At 49.2% G+C, this 8,535-nt stretch overlaps 1 protein-coding gene across 5 annotated transcripts in view; it reads right to left on the minus strand.

The window, feature by feature from the left end:
• Window positions 1-7,129, minus strand: part of LOC126530845 (poly(rC)-binding protein 3) — a 421,321-nt gene extending 414,192 nt beyond the window's left edge. For 2 of the 5 annotated variants that reach the window (XM_050178148.3, XM_050178140.2), the window contains exon 1: window positions 6,916-7,101. The gene's annotated coding sequence lies outside the window, so the exon portion shown is untranslated. Of the gene's footprint in view, window positions 1-6,915 lie in introns of all 5 variants that reach the window. The other 3 variants (XM_050178150.3, XM_050178145.3, XM_050178147.3) reach the window with 3 other exon arrangements.
• Window positions 7,130-8,535: the final 1,406 nt, after the last annotated feature.

The following is an 8,535-nucleotide window of genomic DNA, read 5'->3' on the forward strand; positions in this document are numbered from 1 at the left end:
ATCTTATCTTTCTATTCCCTCTTTCCCGCCCCACAGAGTAGGGTAGCCAACCAGAAGCGTCTCTGTTGACATCCCTGCCTTCTCTATTTCCAGGTTGCGAAGAGGAGCGCCATGAACTGAAACGTTCCAAGACAAACTGGTGCGAAACGGTTGTTTTTTCGCGTCACACGTCTTGCCATGGCGTCATTTTGTTCCGATAGTAGGGACTGATTTAAATAGCACGGGCATTACTTCACTATAGCGGAACGGGATCTCTGTTGTAGACTTAATTAGTGCTAGAATGTAAATACCGCGCTTTCCGCGCATCCCTTGCAGTCCGTGAATAATTGGCACTTGTGTCACAATGCACATCCGGTCCTGGCGTCAAACGAAGTTCAGTACGGGCAGACTATTCCGAATATTATGATTATATGCCGAGACTGCAGAATATTGGGCGCGTGAATAAACTACCTTTTACAGTCATGCAATGCCGTGATTTACACTGCGTTAGGCAGGGATTCAAAAGCACATAAGGCGAACAACCAACCTCGAATACGCACGCAGTGTTTCGCCTGCCGCTTGTTCCATCGACGCACCTCTCTTTTGACTGCAGGCTTCGACAGCCGGCGACTACAGCAGGACGTCCATTTCCATACCTCGGCCTCATCTAAACTATACAACAGGAACTGAAAGCTCCATTCTTCCTTAAAGGGACCGACAAACGCATAGGAACGTGTCACATGTTGCCGGACATGAGACGACCATGACCTATAGTGATAGAATGGAACATGCTGTTGGCGACTCAAGTAGGAATTATCATTTGAAACTGACGTAGAAAGTAGCAAAAAAAAAAGGAATAAAGAAAACGCGAACCGGCGGTGAAACCTTGGTACTGTAGACGTAGTCAATGAGATCACTGTACGTGAGTCGGCTGTTATCAAGTGCGGCATACTTATTGCTCAAATTCGCAGCCTTTGTAATGCGTACGCGTTCGCGCTCTATTCTATGCGCATTACGAGGAAGAGCGCACGCCAACGAGAGGCGCTGCCTCCGCGGCCACGAGTGCAGCATTCTGTGGTGCAGCGGCCGAGCTGTGGCGTCCCTCACTGCATGGCGGCCCGCACGAGTGCCTTTTTTGTAAGCGGGCCGCGAGCTTGCATGCGACTACCCCAGTTATGCCAACAACCCCGTAGACAGCACAAGGCCTGTTCACTCCCATCCTTCACGTCATGCTAGCAGACCGGCTGCCATAGAATCTAATGGGGATGCTCCCGAGTAGGCAACAGTGATTTTTGACGTCAACGCTTTCGTCAAGCCAGCCTTGGCAATGAAAATTCTGAGCCAGTAGCATGACGTAGTGAACAGGACTGCTGCTATCTAGGTGTTGCTGGTTATGCGACCTCCCTGCGAGATAATGCCACTGACTAATCGTGCCGTAGGTGCGTACCAGCACTGCAGAAAAGCTGCACGGCGCCACAAACGAAAAGGCGCAGGCGGTGACGGTTTATGCTGCGCCGGGCCGCACCAACTTGCTGCACCAACTTGCTCGCTGCACCGCGGCGGTGTTGCCTTGCATTGTAACCCGTTCAATCGAGTTTCTTTTTTTTTCATTTTTACTTTTTATCATGGTGACCTTGCTTTGATACCAAGAGCTGCAAGCGCACAGCACACGTAGCCAAATATGTTGCACACAGCTGCTAATCTGAGACAACAGCAAATTGAGTTCTGCACACCGACCGTAAGACGTATACATGGGCAGACTGTGCAAGACGTCTCAAATGGTTTCACGGAAGTTTTCCCGATAGTTCTTAATCAGGGCGTTACCAGGGCTGTCCTCCCTGTGGTTCTTTAGCCGTAAAAGCACGGATGCGGTGTCCCCCGTAAAGGACGCAACGTAGAGGTTGCGTCTCCGAGCAACAAAAGATGCAGATGCAGCACACCACCACAGTATAATAAACTGCACAAAATAGATGAAATAATATGTCGCCTGAAAATCTGTACTCATAAAGTGACACTAACCTAGATTTTAGGATCATTTACCTAAATGAATTGTTTTAGAAGGTAAATTTAGAGCGTTCCTTCCCTCCCCCCTCATTTTTTTTTTTTTTTTACACCCTGTAAAAAAATCTCTTTTCCGTTTTTTTTCCCAGGCCATAAAAAGCAGGGAAAGGTTAGGGGAGGGGGAGAGAGACAAAGCTCGAAATGTACCATTGTAAGGTTTCATTTCTTTTTTATTTCCTTTTTTTCCTCCTCTCACATGACGAGGGCTAGAAAAGAGTACTACGAGACGAATTCATGAAAACTACAAAACCATAGTTTGCACGCGCCAACAAGCAAGCGCGGTGTTCCAAGTCGTAGCAGTGAGATAATTGTCTTTTCGATAGCTCTATTTACACATCACCATCCATAGTGGCGACGCCTGAATGAGACCACGTCAACATCATTTGCGACAGGCTCCACGGATGAGATCAGAGAATTATTACGCACGACGGAAAAGACGCGAGTCAGCGCAGCCTCAGTTTTGCCCTGAATCCAGAACTTGCTAGTGGAATGTTACGACGGAACGACACTCAACCGAGAGTTCCACAACGGACATTATATTTAACCAGCTGTTCAATAATCACAGAGAAACCAAAGTACCATTAAATCAGTTAACCATTGCATTCTTTCGAAATAATTTTCATTCATGTGATGGGAGACGGTGATTTTTTTAAAAAGTTAGAGACACTAAGCAGAAAAAGGTAATTTGAGCTGTATTAGTAAGCCACCCTTAACGGGATACGAGGCTTGCCAAGCGAAAGAAAGAGCTGTGGAGACGACGACGCCTTGCAGTTTGCGCACTAGCTGGCCATGACGTTATGGATTTTGACGGCAGGCGCTCAGGCCTACTTAATTATTTATCAGTAAAAATGGCCTACGGTGCGTTATAGAAGAGTCAATGACCGAACTTAGCAAGTCTTGGTAACCTTTGCCTAGCCGCAGCGGCCAAAATCAGAAAGTTCACATTGATACCCATGACGTCACACCGACGGACAGGCGTTGCTGTTTCGGCGCGAAATTCAAAATGAAAAGCGAAATATACTTCAGATGTGCAGTTTATCTTCTAATAATCAACCTGCTACCGCGAATTCAATGAAGCAGTTTTGAAAGTATACTTCATCGGTATGAACTGATTTGCTGCTTCTCTACATGGCCTTTTAAGGCTAAATTTTCCTGCGTTGGATTTCGCGCCAAAACTTGGGAGGCGGCCCATCAGTATGACGTCACGGATTTCAAGGCATTTTCTCGTATCTTGGCGTTTTGGGGAGCATGAAAGCTTGTGGGAAGTTGCTAGGCCGAGTATTTCGTCACTTTAAATGCCACTGTGGTCCGAGAAACTAGGGCACAGTAGACGCTGTGAAAAATTAATGGCATCACGGCGGGATGGTGCACGAACTGCAGTGCAGTGTCGCCAGATGTTTCGTTCTTTCTTTTTGTCTTTTCCGGCGAAGTATCGTTGTTCGTGTTGACATAGGCGCTTTTATGTTTATTTATTATCTGCACCACACTGTACGTTATGTAAATAGTTTCCTTCGTCCTGGTCTATCCTCTCTTCCTGTGCATTTTCTTCCACCCACAGCTGATAGTTCACATGTCTGTAGATGCAGCTAGGCAGTTAGTGCGGTAGGCAGGAATTTTCCTTACTATCCTCTATTTTATTCGAAATACACAACAATTTGCTACGTATCTGGCTTACACCGACCCCTAAAATTAAATTACGAGATTCTACGTGCAAAAACCACGAAATGATTATGAGGCACGCGCAGTGGGGGACTCCGCAAACTCTGAACCACCTGGGGTTCTTTAACATGCACCTAAATCCAAGCGCACGGGTGCTTTCGCATTCCGCCCCCACCGAAATGCGGCCCCCGTGGCTGGGATGCACACCGACTCCTCCCAGAGCGAAGGTGCCCGCTTTGTTATCGCAGAGGAGTAACTTTCTAATGCAGGTGAATGTCCCTCCTTCGCATTGAGTGAGCAAAGCGTTCAAACTCCGCAACATATGGCAAAATAAGCCGCATGTCCACGCCCCCGTTTCCACTGATCGCATACACTTCCGTCTCGGCGACTGTGCCACCTTCATCTATAAACCGCGCGTCAGGCGCTTTCGCAGAAGCAGGCCCTATAGACAGGCCCGTTCGTAGCGCATCACCCATGGTGACGGCGCCGCCTCGGCGCAACCATTATCGCGTTTACGATCGGCACCGCCAGCGACTGCACTAAGATTGTCACTTTTACTTGGCTCCCGGCCCTATCGCAGGGACGACAGGTCAGTGGCTCTGAAGCACGCCCAGGCTTCTCCCATCGTTTTACGAGGTTGCAAAGCGTGCAGTCAACCTTCCACGGAACACGGAATCGTTCGTGACGGGTACGGACAGGTTAAAGAAATTGTACGCGAGACTTTGGCCCACGAAAGTTGCTTTTTCGCCACTCGCGCCAGTTGGGTTACACAACCAACACTACAATAAGCCCACAACACGGTGTGTGCTACTGGAAAGACATTAACGCCGCTTTAGATGTGCTCAAATTCAAAGGCAAGCGAGTCTGCGCTAACTGAACGGCTATTCTGCGCTTCTCCAGTCGCTGGCACACAGAACACTTGCGCAACTAGTGTGTTAAGGGACCGTACTTTTAGCCATACGGTATGGACAGAACGACATGCCGTTCCACACACTACGACGGGATGGAACATCGCACTTATGTAATCCCGCGTATGATGTTCTCGTGCTACTTTCCTCCTGCTCACGTCATAACCTAAGCCCGCTTCATGTTAACTCTTGTGGGTTTGTCCTGTTTAGGAAATATGCATAGAGGTTCAGAGCTAATGTATGAAATTACCCTCTTTTCAAAATTATAGCAACCCCCACGCAAAACCCCATTCAAAGCATAATGCACGCCTTAGCAGAAAGCAAGGGACGAAACATTCAACAAAATATAAAAAAGTACAAAAATACGTGGAGAACGCATATGTGCCGTAGTTGAAATTACACGGCAAATATATTTACAGCAATGACTGAACGGTAACAATGACTCTGCCAAAGCTGTTCGCGATGGTTTAGGATGGACAGGGCTGACCTTACTGCCATGACAGACTTAAGTAGTCGCACTTGCTCGTGCAAGAAAACTACGGTTTAAACGTGCATGCAGCACTGACGACTAACAAAATAAGTATCTCTAACGAAAGTGCTACGTCATCTAGCTCACGTCTAAAACACCGCAGTACGAGTACTACTGCCTTCAAAAGCAACACATCAATGGCGCGGGTGCGATTTACGTAAACGGACAACACAGTCGTGAAAATTCTCTCGCGCTTAACCGCCAGACCTACCCACCATGTGTCGCCGTATGTGCAGTGTTGAATAATGACAGTGCAACACGCAAGGTACCTCTGAAGAAAAGAAAGTGTTACACAAACACACCCAGAATTTATTGGAAACCATTAGGTCGCTTACACGAACAGAATTTATCATGCTGCATTCGCGACATTGAGAATCAAACACTGCAAGCCACGGAAGACAATGAAAACAAGATCAATGTTGCACCAAGCTTCGCGCGCGTCAGGCAATGCTCCCTATCTCGTTAATTAATCAATTACGATTTTCATATTGCTCCATGTATTCGCGAGCGGCACGTGACATACTAGCCACGTGCCACGCATAAATATTACAATTCGTGATAACGCACGTTCTTTTATGCTTTTCTTGAAAAGGCCCAAGCACGACATTAATAAACAAGGCTTCGCGGGCATCACACTAACACAATAAAGATGCACATCATGCACATGCAGCTTAATAATAAACGCAGGCACACTACGGCTGTACAACAAAACAGTGGGATACCAGAATAAAATAACGTTCACAGCATCAAACTCAACGATATAAAAGGAACAACATAATATAACAACAACGTGACTGAATGTCGTGCTCGCTCGGCACGCAGCAACCGCACCGCCGGCAAACAACGCCCTTTCCGTGCGAACGCACGCTTGCAAAGGCTCGCGCTTATGCAGCGCGCACACAAGCGGCTGCCCGGACGAGTTGTTACGAAAACAGAAAGGGCGCTGCGTGCACAGGTCGGTGCGAGTGCTCGGTGCAGAGTCAGGGCGGGATTCGTGCCCCGTGCGCTATCCAGTCTCTAGGTGTGTGTGTGCACCCTGGAGACAGACCAGGTGAGAAGCAACTCCCGCAAAACAAAAGCCGCGCCGGCGCGGCCATTTGTGTAGCCAGCCCTCCTCCACAGTCTCTCCTCCTCCCTTCCATCCTCCTCCCTCGCCCGGAGAGCCGACAGCGCGCATGCGCGGCGGCGGAGCAGATTCGTCGGCGCGCCTTCAGGGAAGTCGTCGGCGGGGGGACGCCGGAGAGGCCTAATCCGACGTCGCGGCCAGGCTTATCCACGTCACGGCGGCGGCTGGGCCGCGGCTCTTTTCGGCACAAACTTCGCTCGGCAGATATAACGAAACTGCTTAGCGCGCAGCGCTGGTGGGAGGGGGGGTTGGTCAAGAGATGGGAGCGAAAAAAAAATAAAAATAAAAGCCACACGAGAACCGGCGCTTCCGCTCGTCGGCTTTCGGGGAGGGTGGAGGACGGGGGGAGGGGAGAGACACGGGAGATAGTGCTCGCAGAGAAAAATCAAGGTGAGGCGACAAACACAATTATGCGCAGAGAGAGGCAAGAGAAGAAGCGAGCCAAACGACAGCGGGTACACACGCACAGGCACGATCGGCAAAGCAGAAGAGGGGTTTTCAGAGAAACAAAGTCACCGGAAGGGAAAATACGCAGCCAAGTAGCCGGCGTACTGAAGAGAGATCGGCATACGTGAGTGAGACAGAAATCAAGAAAGCGTCAACCGAAAGGGAAACAACGAACCAAGACGTGGTCATGGAAACTCGGGACATACCTTGGTTACGGTCAAGAAGGGCTATGTGGGAATGGCAGGACCAGGGAAACTAACAGGGAGAGCAGGGGTATCAAACAAGAAAGGACAGGAGGTGATGGTGAGCGTCGACCTGCACGCTAAGCGTCGGAGTGCATCAGTCGGCATCCGCCGCTCGGCCGGCGGACTGGAGAGAGAAAATAGTGCGCGCCGTGCGCCACTGCAAAAGGCGTCAGTTGGTCAGAACAAAAAAGTAAAAGAAGTAAACAAGATATGTAAATAATTTACAAGATGAATGGTTGTTTAATTTTGTTGATTAAAGCATAAATATTGCCTCTGCGCCGCAAGGCAGCATTGTATCCTTGCGCCGCGTCCGGGTGCGTGCGGAAGACCCAATCGCGCCCTCGTGGCCGTTTTGGGAGGCTTCTTCTTCGGGAAATTATGCTGCGGCGCGCGCTCGCCGCTTGTTTCGTTTTTGAAGCAGCCGGTGCTGCTCCGCGCCGCACGCCTGGTCGCGTGGGAGGTGGTGCCGCGCGCTCCGCGTGAAATTTAACGTCGTGCAGGTGTGCGCGTGGAATACATTGAAAAGGTGGGAATTAACCCGAAACACCGAGTATTTGCATTTGACAGGCTCCAAAAGTGCCGGGAGCAGCACCAAGAAGGGTCAAAGTTGTTCTGGCGTGGTTCAACTAAAGTGTTTGAACGCTTCGAACCATGGTTTGAGTTTAATTTACAAGTGTGTCTCTATTTACTGAGCAAAGAGCGATATGTTATGGCTGCAAAGCGCATGTTTCTGTGCTTGCCGGTTCACAGGGGAGGAAACTTTTCACAAATGGTCATTTTTTTTTCGTTGGAAAAAAAATTATGAAGGAGAACCACAGGAAGTTTGCACCTTCTGCGCGTGAAATTTCTCGATTTTGCCAAGTCTGCGCATCTCAATAGTGCAATCGCTCAGCAATATGGACGTAAATATCGTTGCACGTGCAAAAAAATAATTAAAAGAAGGGGGCACGGAAGAGAGAAGTCCTGCCCGTGTATCCGAGTGGCGCGCGATTCTGAACTGCGTCCTCATGACTTATTCTTGCGTCGCAAAGGGTTGACTCATTCATTCGCCGGTGGTTTACGTCACAAACCAAAACCTGGGCTAACTGAGCGGAGGGCTGGTTGAATTTCGTCCCCCTGTGTTCCCTTAGTGAGCGAGTGATTTATTCTAACGGCATTGGAAATGTTGGCATCTGTTGCGTAGCCGACTAAAGCTCGCTGCACGAGCGTGTACGCTCCCCTCCTTCTCCGACCTCCCTCCCTAACTCGTAAATCTGAAGCGGAGTCCGCGGCAACCACACTATCGACTTCTCGCTCTAAAGAATTGTAAAGGCATAACAGAATGGTCCGAATGAGTGATCATATATGGCGTGCTTCCCATACGGCGACACATGGTGGGTCGTTCTGGCGGTTAAGCGCAAGAGAATGTTCACGACTATGTTGTCCGTTTACGTAAATCGCACCCGCGTCATTGATGTGTTGCTTTTGAAGGCAGTAGTATCCGTACTGCGGTGTTTTAGGCGTGAGCTAGATGACGTTGCGCTTTCGCTTCACATACTGCGGTGATTGGCCGACGAACACATTGCGAGGGCCATTTAAGCG

This window comes from Dermacentor andersoni, chromosome 5 (genome assembly GCF_023375885.2).
Source record: "Dermacentor andersoni chromosome 5, qqDerAnde1_hic_scaffold, whole genome shotgun sequence".
Classification (NCBI taxonomy): domain Eukaryota; kingdom Metazoa; phylum Arthropoda; class Arachnida; order Ixodida; family Ixodidae; genus Dermacentor; species Dermacentor andersoni.